Genomic DNA, 22,675 nt, shown 5'->3' with positions numbered 1-22,675 from the left:
AGACACTCAGGTTAACACTATGGAACACAGCACTCCAAACAACTGAGCCTTGAAATAATGTCGTACGAAATGCTATGTTGAGGGGTTTCTGCAGAGAAAAGAAAATGAGGAAAAATTGTGGTTTGTTTTTGTATGATTTTTTTTTCCTTCTTTTCATTTTGATTTCCCAGATGGAACACAATTTCAGAACAATCAATTTTCCCTGCTGAACCTCATGATTGTGCACAGAACCACTTATATCACTGGGGGAAAAAAGAAAAAAAAAAGAAAAAAAAAAAAAAAAAAGAAGAAAAAAAAAAAGGTTTTCATAGTAAACTCCTAAGTAGCTCAACTTAACTGCTCACTTTCCATCAGTTGTTTGGTCTGGGTGTGAACATGACTTCTGGGTGGAAGGCTTTTGTACCCTCCATTCCCTTTGAATTGTCCATGTTTAGCAGTATCATGAACATTTCTCAACTTCTCTCTTAAGTAAAGATAATGTGAAAGCAATTTCTATCTTCTATGAGTGGTAATGACTCAGTCAGTACAGTGTTTGTGAATTATATCGGAATCTGAACAAAAATTCTAATTGACTAATTATTGATAATGAAGGGCTCAGTCCAAACTGCTCCTAATTTGAATTGCATTTTTCTCAAACACACCATGCCTTCCAGCCACATGTCAATCAGCTAAAAAGTGCTGTGTTTGGATTGTGTCTTTACAGCTGTTCATTTGCTACTAGTAGACAGCTTTTTGGGCAAGTACATAAACATCCGGAAACTCCCACCTGCCAATTAACTCTGAACCTATTGAACTACAGTGTCTTGGAAGCATGAGGACATATCAAGTTGTCTCTTGGGAAATAGGATTGTTAAAGAGACGGTGGGAAACAAAAACAAAAACTTGAGGTGGAAAAGAAATTACAAAAGCTCTATTTTAATTTTATCTCCAGAGAATTCAATAGTGTAAATAATAATTGTATGAGATACAGATGGATAGTGATTGTGGTTATGGCAACTCCAACTTCATAGTAAGTCTCCAGAAGATTTTGCACAAGCCTAGGGAACAAAACTGTCAGGAGACACATTGTGAACTTAACAGAATACTTCTGAAAACCGAGAGACACACAGCCTGAGTTGAAGAAGGCAAAGGCAAGACCTGGGAGAATGGAAAACAACCCACTTTAGCAGAAGATCAGGTTTGAGACCATCTAAGGAACCTCAGAATGCACAGGTCCATGGAACCTGATGAGATGAATCCAGGGGTCCAGAGGGAACTGGCAAGTGAAGTGGTTAAGCCACTGTCCAGCATATTTAAGAGAGTAGAAAAGTACCCACTGATTGGAAAAAAGAAGAAAATCCCTATTTTTAAAAGAGAAACTGCAAAGACCCAGCAAACTACAGGCCACGTTGGATAAGACTACGGAGCAGAGCCTCCTGGACAACATGCTACATAAAAAATAAGGATGTGCTTAGTGACAGTCAATATGGCTTCACAAATGGCAAATTGTGCCTGGCAAACTTGCGGGCCTTTTACAACAGGATTGTAGCAATTGTGGAAAAGGGGAAAACAGCTGGCACCATCTGCCTGGACTTGTGCAAAGCACGTGACACTGTCTCACAAAACATCCTTGTCTCTAAAATGGAGAAAAATTGATTTCAAGAATGGATTTGGCTGGACAGCCACCCTCAAAGAGTTGCTGCCAATGGCTTGACGTCCAAGAGAAGAACAATGACAAGTGGTGTTCCTGTTCCTCAGGATTTGGTATTTGAACTCGTGCTGCTATACATCTTTGCAGGCAACAGAGACTCTGGGTTTCAGAGCACCTCCAACAGGTTTACCTTGAAACAGAAACTTGGTTTGTGGAGCAGTCGACACTCTGCAGGGAAGGGATGCCATCCAGAGGATCCTAACAGGTTTGAGAGGTGGTCCCATGCAAACTTTGTGAAGTTCAACAAGACCAAGTGCAAAGTCCTTTATTATTTTTGGGACAAACCCAGGAACAAATACAAACTAGGCAGAGAATATATTGAGAGAAGCCCTTCCAAGAAGGACTTTGAATGGTGGTTGATGTCAGCAATGCATACTGACAGCCCAGAAAGCCAACCATGTAAGCCCTGCAACCATGGGGTGCAACAAAATAATTGTGCCATCAGATTGAGGGAGGTGATTTTCCCCTCTAGTCCACCTCTGTGAGAGTCCACTTGCAGTACTGCTTTCATTTCTGCAGTCACAAACTCACAAAGTACGTGGAGCTGTTGAAGAGTGTCCAGAGGAGACCACAAAGATGACTGGAAGTCCTGGGGCACCTCTCTTGTAAAGAAAAGTTGAGAGAGTTGAGTTTGTTCCGCTTGGAGAAAAGAAAGCTCTGGGGACATCTAACTTAAGGAGCTGCAAGAGAGCTGGAGAGGAATATTTCACAAGACCAAGAAGTGATAGAAGAAGGGGAAATATGGCTTAAAACTTGAAGGGGGTAGATTTGGATCAGACATAGGAAGAAATTTTTTACTGTGAAGGTGATAAGGCACTGCAATAGGTTGTGCAAAGAAGATGTGGATGCCTCATCCCTGGAAATATTCAAGGCCAGGTTGGATGAGGCTTGGTGCCTTGATCTAGCAGAAGGTAGACCTGTCCATGACAGGGGAGTTGGAAGAAAGCGGTGAAATTACATTGATGATTTGAACCCTAATCCATTGCCTCTCTTGGAAGAATCCTTGGCTCAGATGCTCACCTAAGCCATGATAGTCCAGAACAGTTAGGATAACCCCAGGCATTCTAAGGGCTGGCTTGAGTGATCTAAGGCAATTTTTAATTCACAAACTTTTGTGACTGTAGCGTGTGCACTCAACCAGTTATCACAGCTTGGCTGACTGGTGATAACTTCTGAAACTACAGCCCTTCCAATGCTTGTGAGTGTAACTAAAATCAGAATCAGTAGCCAAAAAAGGATAAAACTTCCACAAGGCTTCAGGAGTTTTGTTGGTTTTTCTTCTTTGAGTCAGATATCTTCTTGGTTTTAGTTACAAATATATTAGTTATACACTGAGGATTTTCTTAATTGGCCTTTCTGTGTTGTGTTACGTAAGAATTCTGCACAGCACATGAACTAGTGAACAAGGGTGTCTTCTGCTACAGAAGAAAGAGCACAGGTCAGCTTATAGTGTCTACATTCTCCCCTACCATCTTTAGTGTGTCTCACACCCTAAAACCCCAAAGCAGAGAAACCAAGGGCTTTACTCCAGCAGACCACTATGGTCCTTCAGAAAGCAAATAAAATCAAAGCACAACTCTCCAAGACCCTCATGCTGTATACTGAAAATGGAGGAGGCTATTAGTTCTGGATACCTTGGGTCACAGGCTATTGGTCATGCTCTAACTTAAGAAGAGCTACAGTCTTCTAGAGGAGCTGGTTTGAGAGCAAAAAGTTCACATTGCTGGGGGAAAAAAATAGGAACTCTCAACTGGTCACAGGTCTGAGCATCTCATTTAGTGATGCCTCAAGTTTTCTGTGCCCTAATTACCTTTGAAAAAAATTAGACCAAGATGTATGAGTTATCTGTGGTGGACCAGAGATCTGTGCCCCATTTTCCAGACTCTAGGTTTGTATTTTAAGAGAGCTCCGTCTCTGAAATTAAAGAAGTTCATTGCTTCAAAATTCAGAGATCTGTTATATAGAGAGAGATCATGACACTTAAGAAAACTCTTGTCCTAAAATCAACATCTCAGGTTACGTCTCCTAGCTAGGATTTCAAAGTGAAAAAGAAATCTTTTTTCACTTTAACTATCCTAGCTCTACATGTCTGGTTTTGAAACAATTCTCATTTGCTCTGTCTACAGTGGACTGCCCAAGGTTTAATCACTTGAGGGTTTCAGAGATTGAGCTGAATTTTCTTGAGGGAGACACAATCAATAAAGACTTTTGGAACTGGAAATGTTTTATCCAATTTATTCATCTGTTTCTCTCTCAGTGATTAACTACCTTCTGAAAAAAGTTAACATCTTTCCTGGTAAACAACATTCACTTGGCTAGAACTTTCTTTTTCTCCATCTCCCCTGCTGCAGAACAACTGAACACTAACTGTTTAGAGAAAAAAATAGGAATAAAAATCTTCCCAGATATCAGCTTCCCTGTCAATTATATTGCAAGGCAGATTAACATCCGAAATGCCCTGCTGTGTGGAATGCTAATTTTCTTTTTCCTCTTATGCTGTTTTCTATTAACTGTTATGATGCTGTAATATTCCTGCTACAGATAACTTGATGGGGTTTTCTGTGTTAAAAGCATACAAAAGACCCATTCAGATACACCCATGAACCAATACTGAAAAATAAATTCAGAGGCCAAATTTGCAAATGCAGAAGTTAACTGTATTTACAGAATACTAGCTCACTTAAAATGTATTTATGATAGTTCAAAATGAGACATTGATATGCACAGTCCAAATCAGAGTCAGTCCTCAGTGGAAGCAGTGTTTAATTATATTTAGCATGTCCAGGCAGACAGCAGAGACTTAAGCATCTGTTGGTATGTGTGTTTCAACAACACAGACAATGGTTTTGTCCTGATTTTTTATAACAAGTAATTTTTTATGGAAATCATCAGTTTTTAAAAGTCAGAATTTGTCATAGAAATTTTCAACGAAATAGTTCACCAAGTTTCTCAGCCCCATGATACCATTTCTGACAAGATCCAACAGCAAGAGTAATTTATTCCAGGACAGCCAGTAATCTGGGCTCTAATCTGCATCAGACAAACAGGGACTCAAGTGCAGAGCTTTGACACAGGAGAACACACTGTCAGTGGCAGACCCCCAAGGCTTACGTTTATTTTTTTAAGTAACACCACTAATACCTTGCCTCTGCACCACAGCAAAACTGGAAGGCTTTTGATCTGTCAAACTTTCTTCCCCAGGGTGGAGGAACAGAGTCTGGCTCTGATTCACACATAGATGGCTTTTTCCTGGGGTCTTGAAAGTTCCTTGCAAAGTTGCTTTGAATGATCCTTTGCCGACTGATAAATTCAAAACAAGGTGCAGAATGAACCATTGATTTGATGTACCATTCACCAAGTCCTGTTCTCTCATAATTGACAATGCAGCTTTGAATTTCATCCTGAAACTTCTGAGACAATTTTGATCATCCCAGCTAAGTCAACAGAAGACTCACTGCTCAAGTTTCTGCAATTCTGAGTATCCAGAACATTTTCTCCCCAGTACAGGTGTCTAATTTCCATACACACAAGAAGTGGCCAATGAATAGGCTACCCATTAAAGAAATAAGAATGTAGATTACTGGTTAAGATAATTGTCTACCACAGAGAGTGCTGGTGTGCCTAATAAGGCTTGGAAATATTTAATGCTTTCAGTTACAGTAGAAAACTTACTTTTAAACAGAACAGCCTCACTTCAATATCTCATTTGTTGCCTAATACCTGTGGACTCCATCTTGTAAGGAGAGGTGTATGCCTTCAGGCCCTATTAATCAAACCATTAGGGCATGCGTTTGATTTAAAATAAAGAAAGACAGATATTAAAGTGAAAATAATAGTCAAGTGGTTTTCTGGACCAAGCAACAGTGCTCCCAGTGTTTCAGAACTCTGCCATTGATGAGAAATTCATGAACCAACTCTGGAGATCACTTGTGAGAATAAGTAGATTCCGGCTTCTACTCCATAAGGTTGCATCAAGTTTGAGTTAAAATCCTGATCATCTCTAATCTTGACTCATTTCAATCTCTCCATTACTTTGAAGAAAAACCAATATAATTATGTTACCCATTTTACATTGCAGCCTCAGGAAACAAAAAATAGCTTGAAATCTTCAAGATTTCTTGTTTGCAGTGAGGCAATAAAGATAAAAAAGTTGGGGGGGGGTGTGTCTTGTGATTGACTAGTGAAAGTCAGGAGAATATAATCCCACTGCGAAAAAGTAACACTTAAATTCAGAATTTTATGGGTTAAACCTCCTTAGAGTACATGCATTAATTAGACTATGTACCTGCTGTTCTGGGTCCTGCCTTTTGAGTTCTTTCTATTGTTAGCTGCATATGAATAACTCAGTGGATTTTCTAAAACATTTTGCTCTTTCAGAAACTTTTCCTCTTCTTCATTTTAATTTTGGATTCACATCTTTTAGAGGGACTTCTTCAAGAATGTTCAACTAGTCTCCAGAGGTTATGCTGTTAAACAACAATCACTTTGAATGTCTTGAATCTTAGCAAAATAAAGCTAAAGCAAAACTCTCTCTAAACTAATTATACTGCTCTGCTATTTACAGCTTTGTCCAAGCCCTTCTTTTCTGCATCTATATAGAGTGGGTTTGATTTAGGGTTTTTTTCGCTCTCTCTTTGTTTTTAATTTTTTTTTTCTTTTTTTTTCTTTTACTGCTCATTATCTTTCACAAGCTTTCACAAGGGTGAGGAACAGACATTTCTTGGAAAATAACATCAAGTCTATGTGCAGGAAATGTGTTTGTACTTTTGCAGCAGCAAAGTTGGTATTTTCACCCTTAAAAAATGTCAGGGCCATGCAGCAAACATCTTGTTGATAGCATCATCAAATGATTAGTTATTTATGCTTTTGTCTCAGAAACATGTAAGTAGCTTGTTCTAAATACAGACTCGTATGCTCTCTAAACAATCTCATATTCTTTATTCTCTCAGACAGGGCACAAGTGTCAATATAGATTTCTGACATTTCCAGCTCAAGGTTGAAAGGAAAAGGCACTAAAACAACTGCAGAAAAGACCTATTATTAGACAACTGCGAGCCCATTCAGAAATAAATTATCATAATTATCTCTAAAGAGTTACTGCTCTTACCATGTTTGCCAGCCCATTTTTCTGATTCAGGAAATTCAGATTAAAAATGGAATCTTAAAATACCTCTCAAAATCAACCTTACCACAACAGTTACTGAGTTTTTCTCCACACCACATATATGAGAACTGTAAACTGGACAACATCAGAACATCTCTGCTAAGTTCCACAAGGTTTTGTTAAGTTTGAATTCAGGAAAGCGCATCTGAAGCCACCTTAGGATTTTTACGTTATGAAAGCAAATCCAAACCCACAAAGAATGTATTTCCTGATTCCAGCTGATATAGAAATGAAAATTTTTAAGCAGCAGCTGCTCCTACAAGATGATCACCCTGAGACTAGAAGCCTCCAGAAACTTGTAAGAGTCACAATATGAGCCAGAGAAAACTCTACAATACCAGCTGGCTTCATGAGATTTCTGGAGACAAATTTCAGCTGTCAGAACAATTAATATCCAAGCTCCCATAACCAGATGCTGTTTTCCATATGTTTTGACTTTCAATAGCTTCTTCTATCCTCTAAGAGATGTTGGGAGCAAATAAGTATTGTCTCTTATCACCTATTTCTTTCTTTTTATCCTTCTTTCTCAATTTGGCTTGTTCTTTAAGTATAGGTAGCAGAATGGTATGAAGTAGGATCAAGTTCTGCAAGATTCCAGGGATGAAGTAATCTTCTTAATCAACAAACCTCTATGGACTTAGGGCTGAGAACCACAAGGCATAGTCTCTGTGTGCGCATGAGAAAGGGAGGTGAAATGATGTGCTCTGGGAGCATGGCAGGACAAAGATGGAAAGGGCTTCTCAAAGGCCCTATCAATCAGTTATAACACAAAGGAAGAGATGTCTGTCCCAAGAGCAAGGGCCTCCACTACTTCTCTGGTAAAATGCTTTAAGCTGAGTTGTCTTTGTATGGTACAAGCTTCCTACAAGAGCCTGGCTCATGCACAAGTTAACTCAGGAACATAAACAATGCAAGCAGACACTGAATGAAGATTTAACCACCTGTCCAAAGCCACACAATGAGTTTGTAGTAAAGGTCAAACTTGAACCTAAAATGTCCCAAGACCCTACCTAAACCTATGAACACCTATCAGTCTGTTTTTCTTGAACATAGCCACATTCCTATGCAGACTCAAAAATACATTACATCTCCTGTGATTCTCTCAAAATGGCAACCTGGGAAAACACTATTGTCCCTCATATCCAGGTGCATTTTCCCATCCTCTACTGTGGGACAAAGTTCCTAGGTAACAAGTTTAAAACAAACTGTGTGAATTTAAGCCTAAGATTTCAGATTTTTACAAAAGGTATAAAGATGTAATCTTTGAAGTGAAAAAGAAACAGTGAATTTAATTAAAACAAGATCTGTGCAATTTACAAGCTTCAGTGCACTGGGTTTAAAAAGGGCTCTTGTCAGGCTGAAGTAAAGGAAGTACAATTTCCTGACACAAAGAGAACAGAGGAAAAGTGTGTAGTAATCAACTACCAGAGACATATTTTGATCACACTTTTTGTTGATCAACTTAAAAATTAGTGAACGCTGAGTATACAGTAAATTGCTTCAATCAAACATTTGAAACAGCTTATAGTAGAAACTTTTTTGCTTTGTGAACTGAACTCATGTTAGATGATGAACAGTGTAGACCACAAAACACTGAGGGCTGCCAGGAGGAACGTGCATGATGAATGTCAGTTGTAGAAGAACTATCTAGCAAAGCACAAGTTCTGATATTAAATTTAAACAGCACAGCAAAGAAGATTTCACACATCAAGAGGACTGGAGAATAAGTTACAACAGATCCTAGAGGGTGCTGAGCCCCTTAATAGCGTGGTCAGTCACCTGAATCCCTGTGGGGGAGGATTAGCCTAGAACCTTGCGTGGTTCAGCTCTGGAAATACAAGTAAAGAATAGCCACAGAAGCAAATGCTCAACAGGACAAATGAAGCTGAAAGGCAGTAATGTCAAAAGACATTTTCAGATGACAGTGGACAGTATCACATACAATAGTGTGTATGTCTTTTCCAGATCAGACACCTCCTTCCTTTGGTGTCAATAGAAAACCCACATCTAAAATGATCCTGTCAGCTCTAATCACCTAAAAGTGCTCAGAAACACATGGAAGAAGAAAAAATGGAAATGAAAAATGAATTTCAGAGATGAGTAATAGAAATTTGTAATGGACTGGGAGGACTGACTTACAAGAGAAGATTGAGTAAATGTGTATGACTTGGGTAAATGATGACTCAGAGGGATAGATGATAACAGGCTTCAAGTCTTGAAGGTATAAGGAAAAAGACTGGGCAAAAGTTATTCAGAGTGTTACCAGGGAACTGTAACTGGGAGTAACAACAGGAAATTCAACATTAGAAAACTTAGCTTGAGCTTTAGGAATGCTTCCTCACTGTTCAGAATATTGGTGTTTGTTCCTCCTGCACAGCTTCAAAGTGTCTCTTGTGTCTAAACAACCTGTTAGTCTGCAATATATTTCATTTCATTTTATTGGCATTTACTTGCATGAGTGTGGTGCATGACCACATAACCCGGCACTTTTCAGATCATACGAGTTCAAGGGCAATAGTGGAATAATCTCTTAAACATGATTGAGGGGTGTCTATGTCTGTGTGTGCTGGAGGCAGGGATGGTGAAAAGGCAGGGAGGTAAAAGGCAGCAAAGTTAATTCAATATGGAAGGGCAGAGGGTGCTTCTTAGTGCAAACTTTTAATTCAGTAATTTTCCAACACTTTTATTTGTCACTGTTCCATCTGACTGTTCTGTAAGGTTTTTGTCTCCTTAATCTGCTAAAAGGCATAAAGAGAGAGAAATTCTTGCAACCCTGGAAGCGAATCACAACTACAAATTCTTATGCCATTTAGGACAATTCAGGCTATAAGATGGAAGTTTATGACCCTACAGAAGGTAAAAGTAAACATTACTAACTGTCTCTCCCAGCCATTAGAGCAAATCAGTCCTTCATGGAACTTTTATTACTTAAGTGACTTGAAACCATAAACAAAAGCTAATACTGATCCAAGAGGGCCTCCATTTTCCCCCTTCTCCCTATTTCTAACTTTAATGATTCTATCTAGAAGTTTAACACATTGTCTAACCCAAGAAAAAGCTCATTTTTTAAGAAAACAGTTTCCATAGCCTTTCTTGGTAAAAAGAAATCAAAATGTCAACTGATTGTGATAAAACCTGCATTAAAATACCATTCCATCCATGGTCAGCTGGGCAAATGTCAGTAATTTTCAAGGGGTTGGATGGAGCTGAGCAGCCAGCAAGTCATTAAATTTTCCTGAGTGGTATAATTTATTATTTTGTAAAGATTAATTAATTTCACAGAAAAAAATGAGAATCGATCACACAAACATACACACACACACACAACCTATTACAATTTTCCTATATATATTTTATAATAGAAGTTTAATAAGACAACTCAGTATTTTAGTACAGACTGAGAAGTTCTAGGCCAGCAATGAACAGAAAGGCATATCTGTACCAACACAGTACCAGCAAATAGTTCCCAGTGGGGAAGTATTCAGACTGCAGAGCAGTCTCCTCAAAAGAGACTGTTGGAAGCCATTTTGACCAAGACATTAAAAGACAGATGAAAGAAACTTTCTAGGCTATCTCATAATACAGTGACCTACCAAAATTTTCCCTGTTACCAGTCAATGAATCAGTGGATAGTGTGTGCCTGAAAGCAGACACACATCAAAGACGTAGTTACATTTCACTATTTTTTTTCTATCAAGAAAGCTAAAAATAGTGAGCCAGCTGCTGTGCATCTCTGGGAGGCTAAAACTCACTGGAGAATCCCTGCTGGTGTCAGAAAGTAGGAGAGTAGAGTTTAATGAGTTTAAAAATCCCAAAGAACAACTAGCGTTGCCTTCAAAAGTAGTGAACCAAAACATTATATAAGGGTGATGGTACTAGTTCAGACAAAGTCCACCTTTTTCAATAGCCTCAACTCCAGTGGTGGCCAGAAGCAGAGGCCCTGGAAAGATTGTAAGCAGAGGATGTGCTTCATGCCTTCTCCGGGTATTCTTCTCAGATTTCAGCCTTGTGGTCCAGGGACTTCTGGTCCAAATGTATTCTGTGTATATTCAATAATCACTTGATGAAACCAAATCTCTCAGTTTCCACAGACATTTGCTGTTTTAATGTTTCTATTTGTGTTGATTTTCTTTTTTTTTTTTTTTTTCTTCTGTAAAAAGATTTAAAGGTGCTTGATTGTTTTGTGAGTTTTCTTATAATTTATAGTAAGTTTTCCAGAAAAACTAGTAGACCCCTGGCGAGTAAACTTCACGCATTTAAGAATGTTTAAACAATTAAGAATGTTTAAAAACATTCATTATAAGAGTCTACTTCCAGAACCTATAATCTCCTATAATTTTATGGAGCAGTCTAAAAGGTGAATCAAGAGGTTATAGATTTAGAAATGTCATACAGGGCTCCCAGTGTCTTACCAACCCATTTACAGACCAAAATATTGAAGATACAAATACAACAGCTGGCAGAAGCTTTGAGCTGAAGCATTTCTCAAATATTTTGGTTCCTGTAAAACAACATTGCTCAATAGGGAAATAATTTATCACAGAATTTCTTTTCTAATCTACCTCTTCTGATAAGCCAAATTTCTCATGATAATAGGACAATACCCACAGGAATGACAAATAATATTTCTCTGACGCCCCCTTACATACACTCCTTTCACCCCTTCCCCACCCTCCCTTGGACAAGGACTATGAAATCTCTGCAAGGTCCTTACATTTTCAAAAGTGAAAACACAAGATCCTGAGATAATTTTTTTTAAATGGAAATTAGAAGCCAGGAAACAGCAGAATTTAAATTGCCTCTATAGAAAACCTATGTTAATATATGTATGCTTTATAGAAGATGTCAGTTATATGATTGCACACTATTTTTCCATTCCTTGTACTTTAGCTTCTCTCACTGGACTGTCTTTGTTCCCCTCTTGCACAGATCCTAGCAGATCAGCATCTTCATCAAAATAAAGCCAGTGCAGCCACTTTCTCCTGTACAACTGAAGCATTTCTCCATCTGAATTGAAATGTGTGATATGATCACCATATTATTTAATTGCAACAGATTAGGTTTATCAGGATATACAGAATGTTATTTTATAGCTAAGGCAGCAGGAATTCTTACCTTGGGAAAGGGACAAAAGAGGCAAAACCAGAAACTTCTTATTCAGCTATTATTAAGTAGGAAAGGTGCTGGATGTCTCTCAAAGGCCCACATCTTCCTCCCAACCTCTGACATGCATATGACACTTCTTCACACAATTCAGACTCTAATCGTTCAGTACTTTTTTCCCCCTTTACTCTCTCTACAAAAAGATTTCAGAATTGCTTCTCACCAGGATGCATGCCATAAGAATTTCATGCCCAAAGATCACGAGGACGTGTTCTGTAGATGCATGCTGCAGTTTGAAGTTGCCTCACCAAGCTGCCTTACTTAACAGCTAAACAGATAAAATTTAGCATCGACAGCTCACATAGTTTAACGTCAAGGTGTGTTAACACGACGTTTGATGTCTCTTGGTCAGGTCTGTCCAACTGCTGAAAAACCCTCCTCAGTGACATCCTGCTGACACGCTGGACTAGCTAATGGCTGTGTTCCTCTACCTCTTGTCTTTGTCCTCCGTGGAGTACAGCCAGGTATCCACAAAGTCTTTCATCCGCTCTGCATTTCCATGTCTAACACTTTCACAGTTTTTGAGCGGATGCCCTGCAGCCATATCACTGCCCCTTTGGCTATGATTCCTGCAAACTCATGGAACTTTGTGTCCCCAGAAGAACTCCATTTGTGAGGGCTTTATTTGCAGCTCACATCTCACACCAGGAAGAGCTACATGAACCGATCTTTCCCCTTACACATGGTTCTGTACTGTGTATCACATTGTGAATGGAAGGGCAAAGACAGAGCAGCTTGCAGCTACTGTTTTTTCTGGTTTTGGTCAGCATTCAAGATTCATGTAAGTCTTCAAAAATTTGGAGACTGCTTGGAAAGCTGGTGGTCATCTAGTGGGCTTTGTGTGACAGGACGTGTTGTGACACTTTGGAATGAACATCCGGAGGTGTCCCGGTTCCAAACTATTTGCTTTAGGTATGATTACATCCTTCCCTTCATGTGCAAAAAGGAACAGACAGTGGCCTAATCTCAGTGTGTTGCTCTAATGTTGGTTGCAGTAGTAAAAAGCAAAGCATGTGTCAAGAAGGATGTTCAAAAATCATGGAAAAAGATACCATTGCCATTAACAAGGCTGTTGGGAAGGCTCAGCATGAAGAGGGGTTTCCATTCCCCACACTTGTACTCCAAAAGGTGGAATACAAAACCTGGAGCCAGAGAGATATTACCCAATTCCTATATTATGCAAGAAATAAGAGCTTGCTCTGTCTGGCTGGCAAAATGGAAAAAAGCTTCACATAGACAGGATTGCTAGCTACATCCCCACAGTAAATATCAAGGAGAAAAGGAGCATTTAAAATAAAGGACAATGTTGCACAAGGACAAATAAGTATAAATTGACCATGAATAAATTTGATTTGGGAATTAGAAAAAGGTTTCTAACCATCAGAGGAGCGATGCTCTGGAACTGCTTTCCAACAAGGATAGTGAGAGCAAACGACCTAATTAGTTTAAAGATGAGGCTTGATAAACTTATGAAAGGGATTATGTGATGTGGTTGTCTGCAATGGTAGGGAACACATCCTGATGAGCCAGATTTTCCCCCCAGTCCTGTGTTCCAGGCTGCATTCTGTCAACCTAAATACTCCTCTGCAGCGCAGTGATTTAACAGGCATCTCAGAGATCACCCTACTCTAAAACAGGACTGGCTTCCTTTTTTCCAAAGATCATACATTTAAACTTACATTGAAGGGGAACTTCTACTGAAAATGCAAGAAAAAAAGAAGAGAGAGAAAAAAAAGAAGAAAATCCCTGGAAACCTTGACAGACGTTGAGAAATAAGAAACTTAATGATTTGTCATTGAAATAAAGGTGGGGGGAAAAAAACGAAAAATTATTTCTATTGGAAACTTCGGCAAACTACTCCATTATTTTGATAACAAAATATATACACAGTAAACCATTTTGATATTTAATAAAAATCAGTCTGTGCATTTGTAAGTCTTGTTGCGAGAGGTAACACATCTAGATAAGCATATTAGTCATGCAAACCATATTTTCTGTTCAACTCTGAAAACTGAGAGCAGCACTCTTGGCTACCTAGCAGTTTCAGGTGAATCACAGAACTGTCAATTCACAGCAATTACTATGAAATGGAGCCTGCGAGGTCACCTCATCACACCAGCCACCAAAATGCAGGGCATACATAAAGCATTTACCACTTTTTTGTCCAGTTCTTTCCTAGAAAACTCCAGAAATAAAAAGAATCTACATTTTGGAATCATAGTGCAATATAAACCGCCTCAGTCTGAATCCTACTAAGTATTAGGGTGGCAGGTGAAGAAGATTTAGAATATAACCACGCCTCCTTTTTCAATAAAAAAGCCTTATGTTACACTTCTGCAAAGTTAATGTTGTCCCAGGATTACCCCAACAGCAGTCTTGATATTAGCCATTATTTTTTTTTCTTAAGATAACTGATAAAGTTCCCAGGAAAGATGAGTCTTGATATGCAAAGCAGTTTCACACTGCAAGGGAAATTATTTTCTGATAAGAATATAGCAAGTACCTCTGATATCTTGAGAAATCTTAAGGATGTCATAAACTCACCACATAATTCACAGTGGTTTTATGCCTGACCACTCCAACAATATTTTCCATCCATGTTTCTCAAATTAGATCACTTCAGTCACAGCTATTAAAGCCATAGGGACAAACCTCCCCATTTCTATAATTTCCAAAAGGAAAACAGGCTGCACAGACACAGTCCAGGGTGTCAGTTGTCATCTCATCGTTCACCTAACCTAACTGTCTTCTATACAGAAGCGCAATAGCTGATGAGTACTGTGTACTAAACTTCCTAAGCCATGGTGTTTTCTAGCCATGCCGCATGATTCCTCTTCTGCACCAGTGAAAAGACAGAAATTGCTATCCCTATTTCACAGATGTTGAAAGACTGTCTAGAAATAAGCAGAAGAACACTGACTACCTTTCTCATCTATGCATACAGATTACTTAGTAGGTCAGGACTGTTTATCCTAGATACCAAGTGAAACCCAGTACTTTGCCTCTTTCAGCTTTTCCTAACTCGTCCATAGAGCATTTTACCTTCTCTCAACTGAGTCCATAAAGAGATTTGGGATCTTTTCTAAAATGGAAGATGTTCTACAGCTACAAGCTGTTATAGCAACCAGCCTGCCTACTGCTCTCCTGGGCACCTGCATTATGCAGAGCTTGGTGTTCTCACTCTTCGCTTCAGGATTTGGTGTGACACTGCTGAAACACAGCAGACAAGAGATACGATATTTAAAACAGATAAAACCCCTTAAGATTAGTTTCAAAAACTTAACTTTTTTTCCAAAGTTGCTGGGAAGTGAAGGTCTGAGAGCTAAAGAGATACGGGTATCTTGGAGAGAAGTGCAGAGAGTAGGATGGATGTAAAGGAGTCAGAATGATCCTGTGGCAAACATTAATGTCTGCACACCTTGTCCCTCTTGCTTTAGTTTTACATGTTAAGAAACAGAAATTGGCTCCTCTGTAAAACATGTCCTCCAGCTCACTTTCAGGATGGATGGCCAGCTCTCAGACAACAGAATAACCCTGTCTCCCTGATTTTGGTCTGTAGAACAGGACTGATATTTCCAGATGCCTAAACAGTTCTTGAACCTTTGAACTCCTCCACAAAGAGCAAACAGCTCCTTCCTTCCCTCCCACTACAATGTCAAACTCTTTTCCTAACTCCCTCTTACTGCTGCCACATGACATTCCCGAGTTTGACTTTAAAGATGAGCCTGTTCTGGAATCACACACACACCCTCCCCATTCTTGCAGGAACAGAATAACATATATTCTGAAGCACACTTAAAGATGCTTAAATGTATGTGCAATGGCTCATCATTCTGTATCTTTATGAGACAAAAAATGAATGTCAGAATCTTTTTTAAATTCTCTAAGCTCACTTAGGAATCACTTTCTCAGATCCCTCTGGAAACTTCACCCAATGTTTTATGCCTTTACTTATGCCCTTTTAAAAGCTGCCAAGCTGTATCTTTAAAGCTTGGGCTTTATTCCACCAATTTTGTGAACACGAGCCATTTGTGATTCAATTCCCTTAGGCATGCAAGGGTTCAAGAATAAAAACACACTAACCCAGATGATTTCAAAGAGGTTACTTGAGAATACGGAAGGAGAGGGAGGAAGGTGCAAGGCCAAAACAATGACATTATTCCCAAAAGAAAAGTCACAAATTTGATGTTTGTAAGGAGCTTTGTTCTGAATCAAAAGACTGTGATGAATCTTTCTGTCCAAGGAAGGAAGCAAAGGGACCAAAAAATATCAAAACAAAGCTTCATTTTTGTAGCTTCATTTTTGTGCAAGTTGTTTCTCTGTCTGTGTCAGTAACATATTGCTATATCTGTAAGTCCACATTGTGGACAAAAAATAATTTCCATTTTCACCTCTGAGCTTGATTTGTTCTGATATCTAAGTTAAGTTTTGAGCAGCTGAAGGACCATTTTAAGAAATTCCTGGAAAAGGAATAAGTGGAGTCCTACCCACCCTCTGTCTTACAATTTTATATCAATGACACTAAACACCAAGTAAAGACTTCCAAAATACTGAAGTCACTGCAAAATGGCATTCTACTTAGCTCAATACTATTTCTGAGAAAGGAGTTCATGCACTAAAGTCCAGGCATTTCAGACTACTACTGAAATCAGAGAAGATATACGGATGGTCTCTCACTGAAACTACGTGTTTGCCTTTGTGACTCTTAGGTCAGCAAAAAGGTTGATGGGCAGGTCTTTCCCTGCCCATCCCCACTCTTCACTCTTCCATGTTCTGGCTTGAGGCTTTGATTCCTGATGTCGACTGACAGAGAGTTGATTTAGGACAGGTTGCTTACAGATCCCATCTGCTTTCCAGCAGCAGATGTCAGGCTCTTTCAGGAAGGATTTGGCAGCATCTTCTCAACTATTTGGTGTGGATCATCCACCATGGCTGCAGGAAACATTAAATAACAGAAAGAGACAGGCTGAACACAGCTGACTGGTCCCTCCATGACTTTGAGCACAAAGCCTTTATTCTCTCTCTTTTCCTTCTGTCTCTTAGATCAAGCACACCGTGGATTTTAACATGCCCTGCATTGATGGACAGCAGGTTGGAACTAAAATGCAGGTTTAGATCCAAGTTCCTTACACAGTGCAGAGGTACCCTGAGGCATTTGGGGAAAAGCTAAAGTAAGACAAATCCGCTTGTTTTCACCACAGAATATAGACAAAGTCACAACGTATCTGGATGGGGAGCAGTTGGCCTTGCTATAGAGTGTGGAGAGTGAGAACAAAACTAGGCTCTGAGCCTGACCCCAGAGCCTGAAAATTTGGCTCTAATCCTCCATGGCTTTATTCCTGTTTCATCTACAAATGTGTGAGTCTACAATTTAGTAATAATATAGTTCTTGACTGACCTTTTCTGGGAAGTTAATGACAGGAGGGAGTAATAAGGACATGCTTTTTAATCTAACATCAGTCAATAATAGTATACAACTAATAGACTTAGACATCATACATTCAATAATTGTTTTTACTTAAAGCCCTTACTGTTTGCCCATGGAGACACAGCATGTCAGCAGCAGTGACTGCCTACTGATAGGCACTAGTGAGACATTTATTCGTACCTTCCAAGCTACTTTATCTTCCCCCAAAGCATCCATCACTTGAGCATCTAAGCACTGAGATATACATTCATTTATATACACACACATTTTGGCTCAGACTCCTCAGAAGCTGGGATCATTATACGTTTCTCAATAGAAAGCTAGCTCTCCTTCAAGTACACATTTATTTCACTTCATTTCAAGACGAGATTATTTATACCTTCTAATACCTAGGAATCTCAACCAGAATCAGTTTTCTTCATGTAAAGAGACACATACACACCTGGGACCACATTCAGGTAGGCTGCACACTAATCTTTTTCTTAAGTCAGTATGTCTTAATTGCTTTTCAGAGGACTAAATAAAACACTGAAGACAGAGTGAATAAGAAGCACTCAGAACTCCAGGAGGATTGAATCAAGCAGGATATGACCTCAGCCAATGGCAAAGGAGTTGAGGGATCCCTGCACCAGGTGCCATAATGCCATGACAAAAATATTTCCTCACCCTAAATCACCTATCTGGGAGCAGGATCAGAATTTTTTCTCATCCAGAACTGGTCCACAGCACTCCTCAGATATAATTACTACTCAAGCACCAGTAATTTTAGAGAACATAGAATATATTACCAGAGGTTCAGTTAGAGCTATCTAGAATGACAACAATTAACTATTTTTTATTTTCATATGAGCATAAGTCTTTTTATTCCTTTTGATAGGGGGCAGAAGAGGCACATTAATAGTTAGTTATTTAGATAGTAGCTGCCCTGGGGTTAAATTGCTAAAAACACCCGTCTTGCTTGTTATCCTTATTTTGTTGGAAAGATTAGGTTCACCTCATTTTACATTTGAAAGATGAATGACTCAGTTCACCAGCAAGGTCTAAATTGCAGCCCTTTGCATGCTGAAGTCTTCTACCACTTACTCTTGTCACAAACAGCACCCTGAAATCCATTTAGTTTCATTTACAGCAGATTAATTTCTCTCTGACCTTTGGCTCTGCTGCCAAACAGGCCTGAGACAGACAAGAGCTTTGGAACAGTAAGTGCATTTGATGATGTCAATCACTGGACCTCTGAGATATTCTTAACTTCTAGTGTGCCATAACACCACATAGGAAATCTTTCTCCTGCTTCTGGATGTCATTGCCCAACCACGTTGTTGTCAAACAAGCCCTACACAGCCCCCACAGTTGCCCATAAATTATGATGGATTGCGAATATTTTACTTATTTTATGCTTCTTTTCAAATCTCACTCCACACCTCCTCTGAAAATTATTTTATTTGGGTGTAATTTATAGGCAAATTCCTTACCACAAGGGTCATACTGCTCAAATTGCTATGCCAGCAATTTTACTGCCTTTTTGCCATTTGGCTGCCACTACCCAGTGGGCCTTGAAGCATCATTAGTTTGCTTTCAAGACTCCACCTCTCAGAAAAAGAACAAGTTATAGTCATTCTTCATAAGGAAAAGAACAGCTAAATTCAATGATTGCCTGTCATATTCTACACTAGAAAGGTCTCTCTCTCCCCTTCACACCAAGAGTGAAATCATCTGAATTGAATTCACACAGAATAAATGGAATTCAACTCATGCTAAGTTCACACTGAACGAACAGAACTGAATCCAGAACAGAGATTTTGTCCAGAAGACAAGGAAGACAAGTTGAGGGTTTTTTGTGTTTGTTTGTTTGTTTGTTTTTTCCCCAGGCAGAAGGACTGTGTGTGGGGTTGGAGTCTAGGAACTACTTTTTTGTGTCTTCCTTCCAAAATGAGAGGAAGCTATTCACATCCTGCCAGAGTTCTACCCCTGTCTGGACTTCCCCAAGACAGAAAGCAAGGCTGAAAGAGAGGGAGTCCAGTTAAATTAGAAGGTGTGGTTGGGTTCCTCTGTGGTACTCTGCTCCCAGCTCAGCAGTGCTCAAGAGCATGACAGGAGCTGGACTCCTCGCTATTTCCAAGGCACCACCTGGCAGAGCTGCAGGACTTCTCATGTCACCTAGCCTCAGTGCCAGCCTCTTCCTGCAGCACTACACAAGTCCTTCAGCTTTTTTTCTATCCTCCATGAATTTTTCATGGGGACTTCAAGGTTTACTGCAGCAAGTTAGACATTTCCATTAAAGAGAACACCCTGAGTGGAATCAGAAGCGTTTTTCTGTCTCTGTTCAGGAAATCCTTTTGCAGAGTTGGCAATTGCTTGTGGAAAATTATTTTTCAGAGCATATCCAGACCCTCTCCCTCTAGCCATATGCTAAGAAATCACGCTTCATAGTCTGAAAGGCCCAAAATGATTTGAAGGTCTGTCATTTTTTTCTTTCTCGCAGCTGTAAAAATTCTTAAAATAAGACCTCAGTTACCAAAAAAATACATTAAAAAACCCACAAAAAACCCCACCCAAACAAACAAACAAATAAAACCAACAAAAACAAACAAATAAATAACCAAAAGAAGCCCCCACAAGAAAGAAAGGGATTTTTGCACAACTGAGTCATTTCTGTTAGCATGTCTCTTGAAATTAATAATGTCCCTCCTCTACAAGATGCAATTCCTCTTCTTGAAAAAAAGTGCATTCATGCAGCTAATTCTCACCTTCGTTTTTAACTATTGCTTGTTACAGTTGGGACTAAACGCATTCACTGGAAATGATTTCTTTAGCTTAGAAGAAACCTTGCCAGAGATGGAATAGAGATGTTTCAAACTCTGTCAACAGTTTTCTAACTTCCTGTGCCAGCTTTTCGAGTGATGAGAGAAGTTCTAAATGTATTGTTCTCCTTTACAAAAGGCCCTCAACAAATCTGCAGAATTAATATTAACAGTATCATGTAATATTGCATGCCTTTATATGAATTTATATGCAAAACACTCCAGGCACATGGTTTCATGAAGAAACACGGATACCAAATATTGTGTCAAACCAGTAAATACTTAGCACTAAAGTAGGGCCTTTTAATTAAAAAACAAAATAAACACAAACAAACAAAAAACCCACAAAGAACACAAAAAACCCCCAAACAAAACAAACAAACCCCCAAACACACAAAACAAACCAAAACCAAAACAAAACGAACTTTCCCCATAGCTGATGGAAGATTCAGATCATAATTATCACAGAAAGAGGAGGCAGAAATTCCATGCTCAGTGCCAACTGCTAGGTCATACTCAGCCATCTCATGGGGTATGGTTGTGTTGATGCCACCTTCTCCTCTAATCAGGAGTTTGTGTTTCTCATGCACACACATGAAGACCAGATCAGACAAGTCTGAGTTTGTTTAGAGTTCACCAAATACCTACCCATTTCATACTCTTCTGACTAACTGCTCTGGGAAAGTTTCACATTTAAGTGAAACTCCTGGGGGTCTGAGCCCAAAGGATCGCAACCCTTTGAGTTTCCTCAGGACTCAGCCCTGATGGTGACTTGATAGAGAGAGACAGCTGTGATCCAATTGTCTGAAAGGGAATTTTAATTATGCAAAATAACAAACAATAAGGTGTACCCTATATTGCAGCAAACTGCAAAAATGCAGTAACAAGAAGCCAAAGGCAAAAGGCAATGGTGCGGCCCAGGCTGAGACAGGGGTATTTATACACCCCAGTGTGGGTGGAGAGTTAAGGTGGGGTCTCGGGGAAGGATCCAGTCAGAGAGAATGATTAGGAATATTTAAATTCCTGCACCAAAAACCAACCTATGGTAACACAAACAACGAGGAACCTTCTAGTAATGGTTTGCATGCTTGAACTGAGGGAACATGTGAGTAAGCCTTTTGCTTGCTGTACTTAGAAAATCGTTTCCCAGGGCATCAAGCAGGAGTTTTCTTCTCCCTCAGGGAAATCACTCTCTACATTTAAGGGTAAAATCTTGCATGCACAACCAACACATGCCTGCCTCTCACTTTTATGTCTGGGTTTCTACAACATATTTTATAGAAGCACTTCAGTTTTCATTTTCACATCTGATTTGGGGTTTGTTTGTTTGTTTGTTTATTTGTTTTGTTTGTTTCTCCTTGGTGGCTGCTTTCCATGTGTGGTCAGTCCCTCATGGTGCAGAGCCTACAGAGCAATTGTGAAAGTAGAACTTAAAAAAAAAAAAAAAAAAGAAAAGAAAAACACGCTAAATGAAGTTTCTTGATAAAAAAGAGTTTAGAACTTTCTCAGTCTGATTGCTTGAAAAGTTGTCCCTCTTCTTTGCCCATATCCAAAAAAAAGTTGCCATGACCTACTATCCCTGTCAAAGTTACAAAAACTGCCTATCATGTTAGATACAACACATATGCACAATAAGAGGTGACTTCCAAGTTCCTCCACCATTACCATCTACAAGTAAGGACTGGACATTTATGCGGAAGTTTTACTTTTCCCCAGAGTGAATGACATGGAAACCAGTGCCAGGTCACTTCATTTCCTTCCAGACCCCAAAAATTCCAACATACAAGAGTAGAAACCTTGTTGCCACCTTGGAGCAGCATGATTCACTTCTAAGCTCTGAGGTGGCCAAAGACAGCTGACTTGCAGGAGATTTGCAGGGAGCAAGGTAAGGATGAATCCTTAATTTCTAGAGGGGAAATCTGAAACCTTGCTACAGTCTGTAGAAACTTTCCCGAAGCCTCTGCACTCACAGTTGCTCTCATAGGCATACACTGTGCCACTGAAAGTGTTTCAGGGCCAGAAAAACACTGATCTCTCAGCCTTACTGCACTGCTACAGCTGTTCAGGAGACTGTGCTTCAAGTTCTGACACCCCATCTTGCTCCTAGATCTCTTCTGACTTTTTTTCAAAGGAAGGATCTTGATTTCTGAACAGTGGCCTGTTCTGTAATTACGTACATTTAAATATGAAGGGGAGAATTAGGAGCAATTTTAAGGGCATGTGGATTTGGTCTTCTGCCAAAGTGCTTTATTCTATAATGAACTCTTCCTTTTAAGCCACTTTGCAGACACTTTGGTCTGAACCCAATATCAATAATATAGGTTAAATTTCACATGCTTAACAATATTTAACCCTGGGGCCTCTTCTTGGGCTGTTAAATGCCAGGCAGTACACCAGCCTGGGGTACCAGGACAGTAGGTGAAGGCTGG

General features: G+C 39.4%; 1 protein-coding gene across 48 annotated transcripts in view; it reads right to left on the bottom strand.

Annotated features, from left to right (window-relative positions):
- Window positions 1-22,675, bottom strand: part of CELF4 (CUGBP Elav-like family member 4) — a 676,060-nt gene that overhangs the window by 587,671 nt on the left and 65,714 nt on the right. The gene's annotated exons all lie outside the window — the stretch shown is intronic.

The sequence above is a fragment of the Prinia subflava genome, chromosome Z (genome assembly GCF_021018805.1).
Source record: "Prinia subflava isolate CZ2003 ecotype Zambia chromosome Z, Cam_Psub_1.2, whole genome shotgun sequence".
Lineage (NCBI taxonomy): Eukaryota > Metazoa > Chordata > Aves > Passeriformes > Cisticolidae > Prinia > Prinia subflava.
This window is presented reverse-complemented; position numbering and strand designations above follow the sequence as displayed.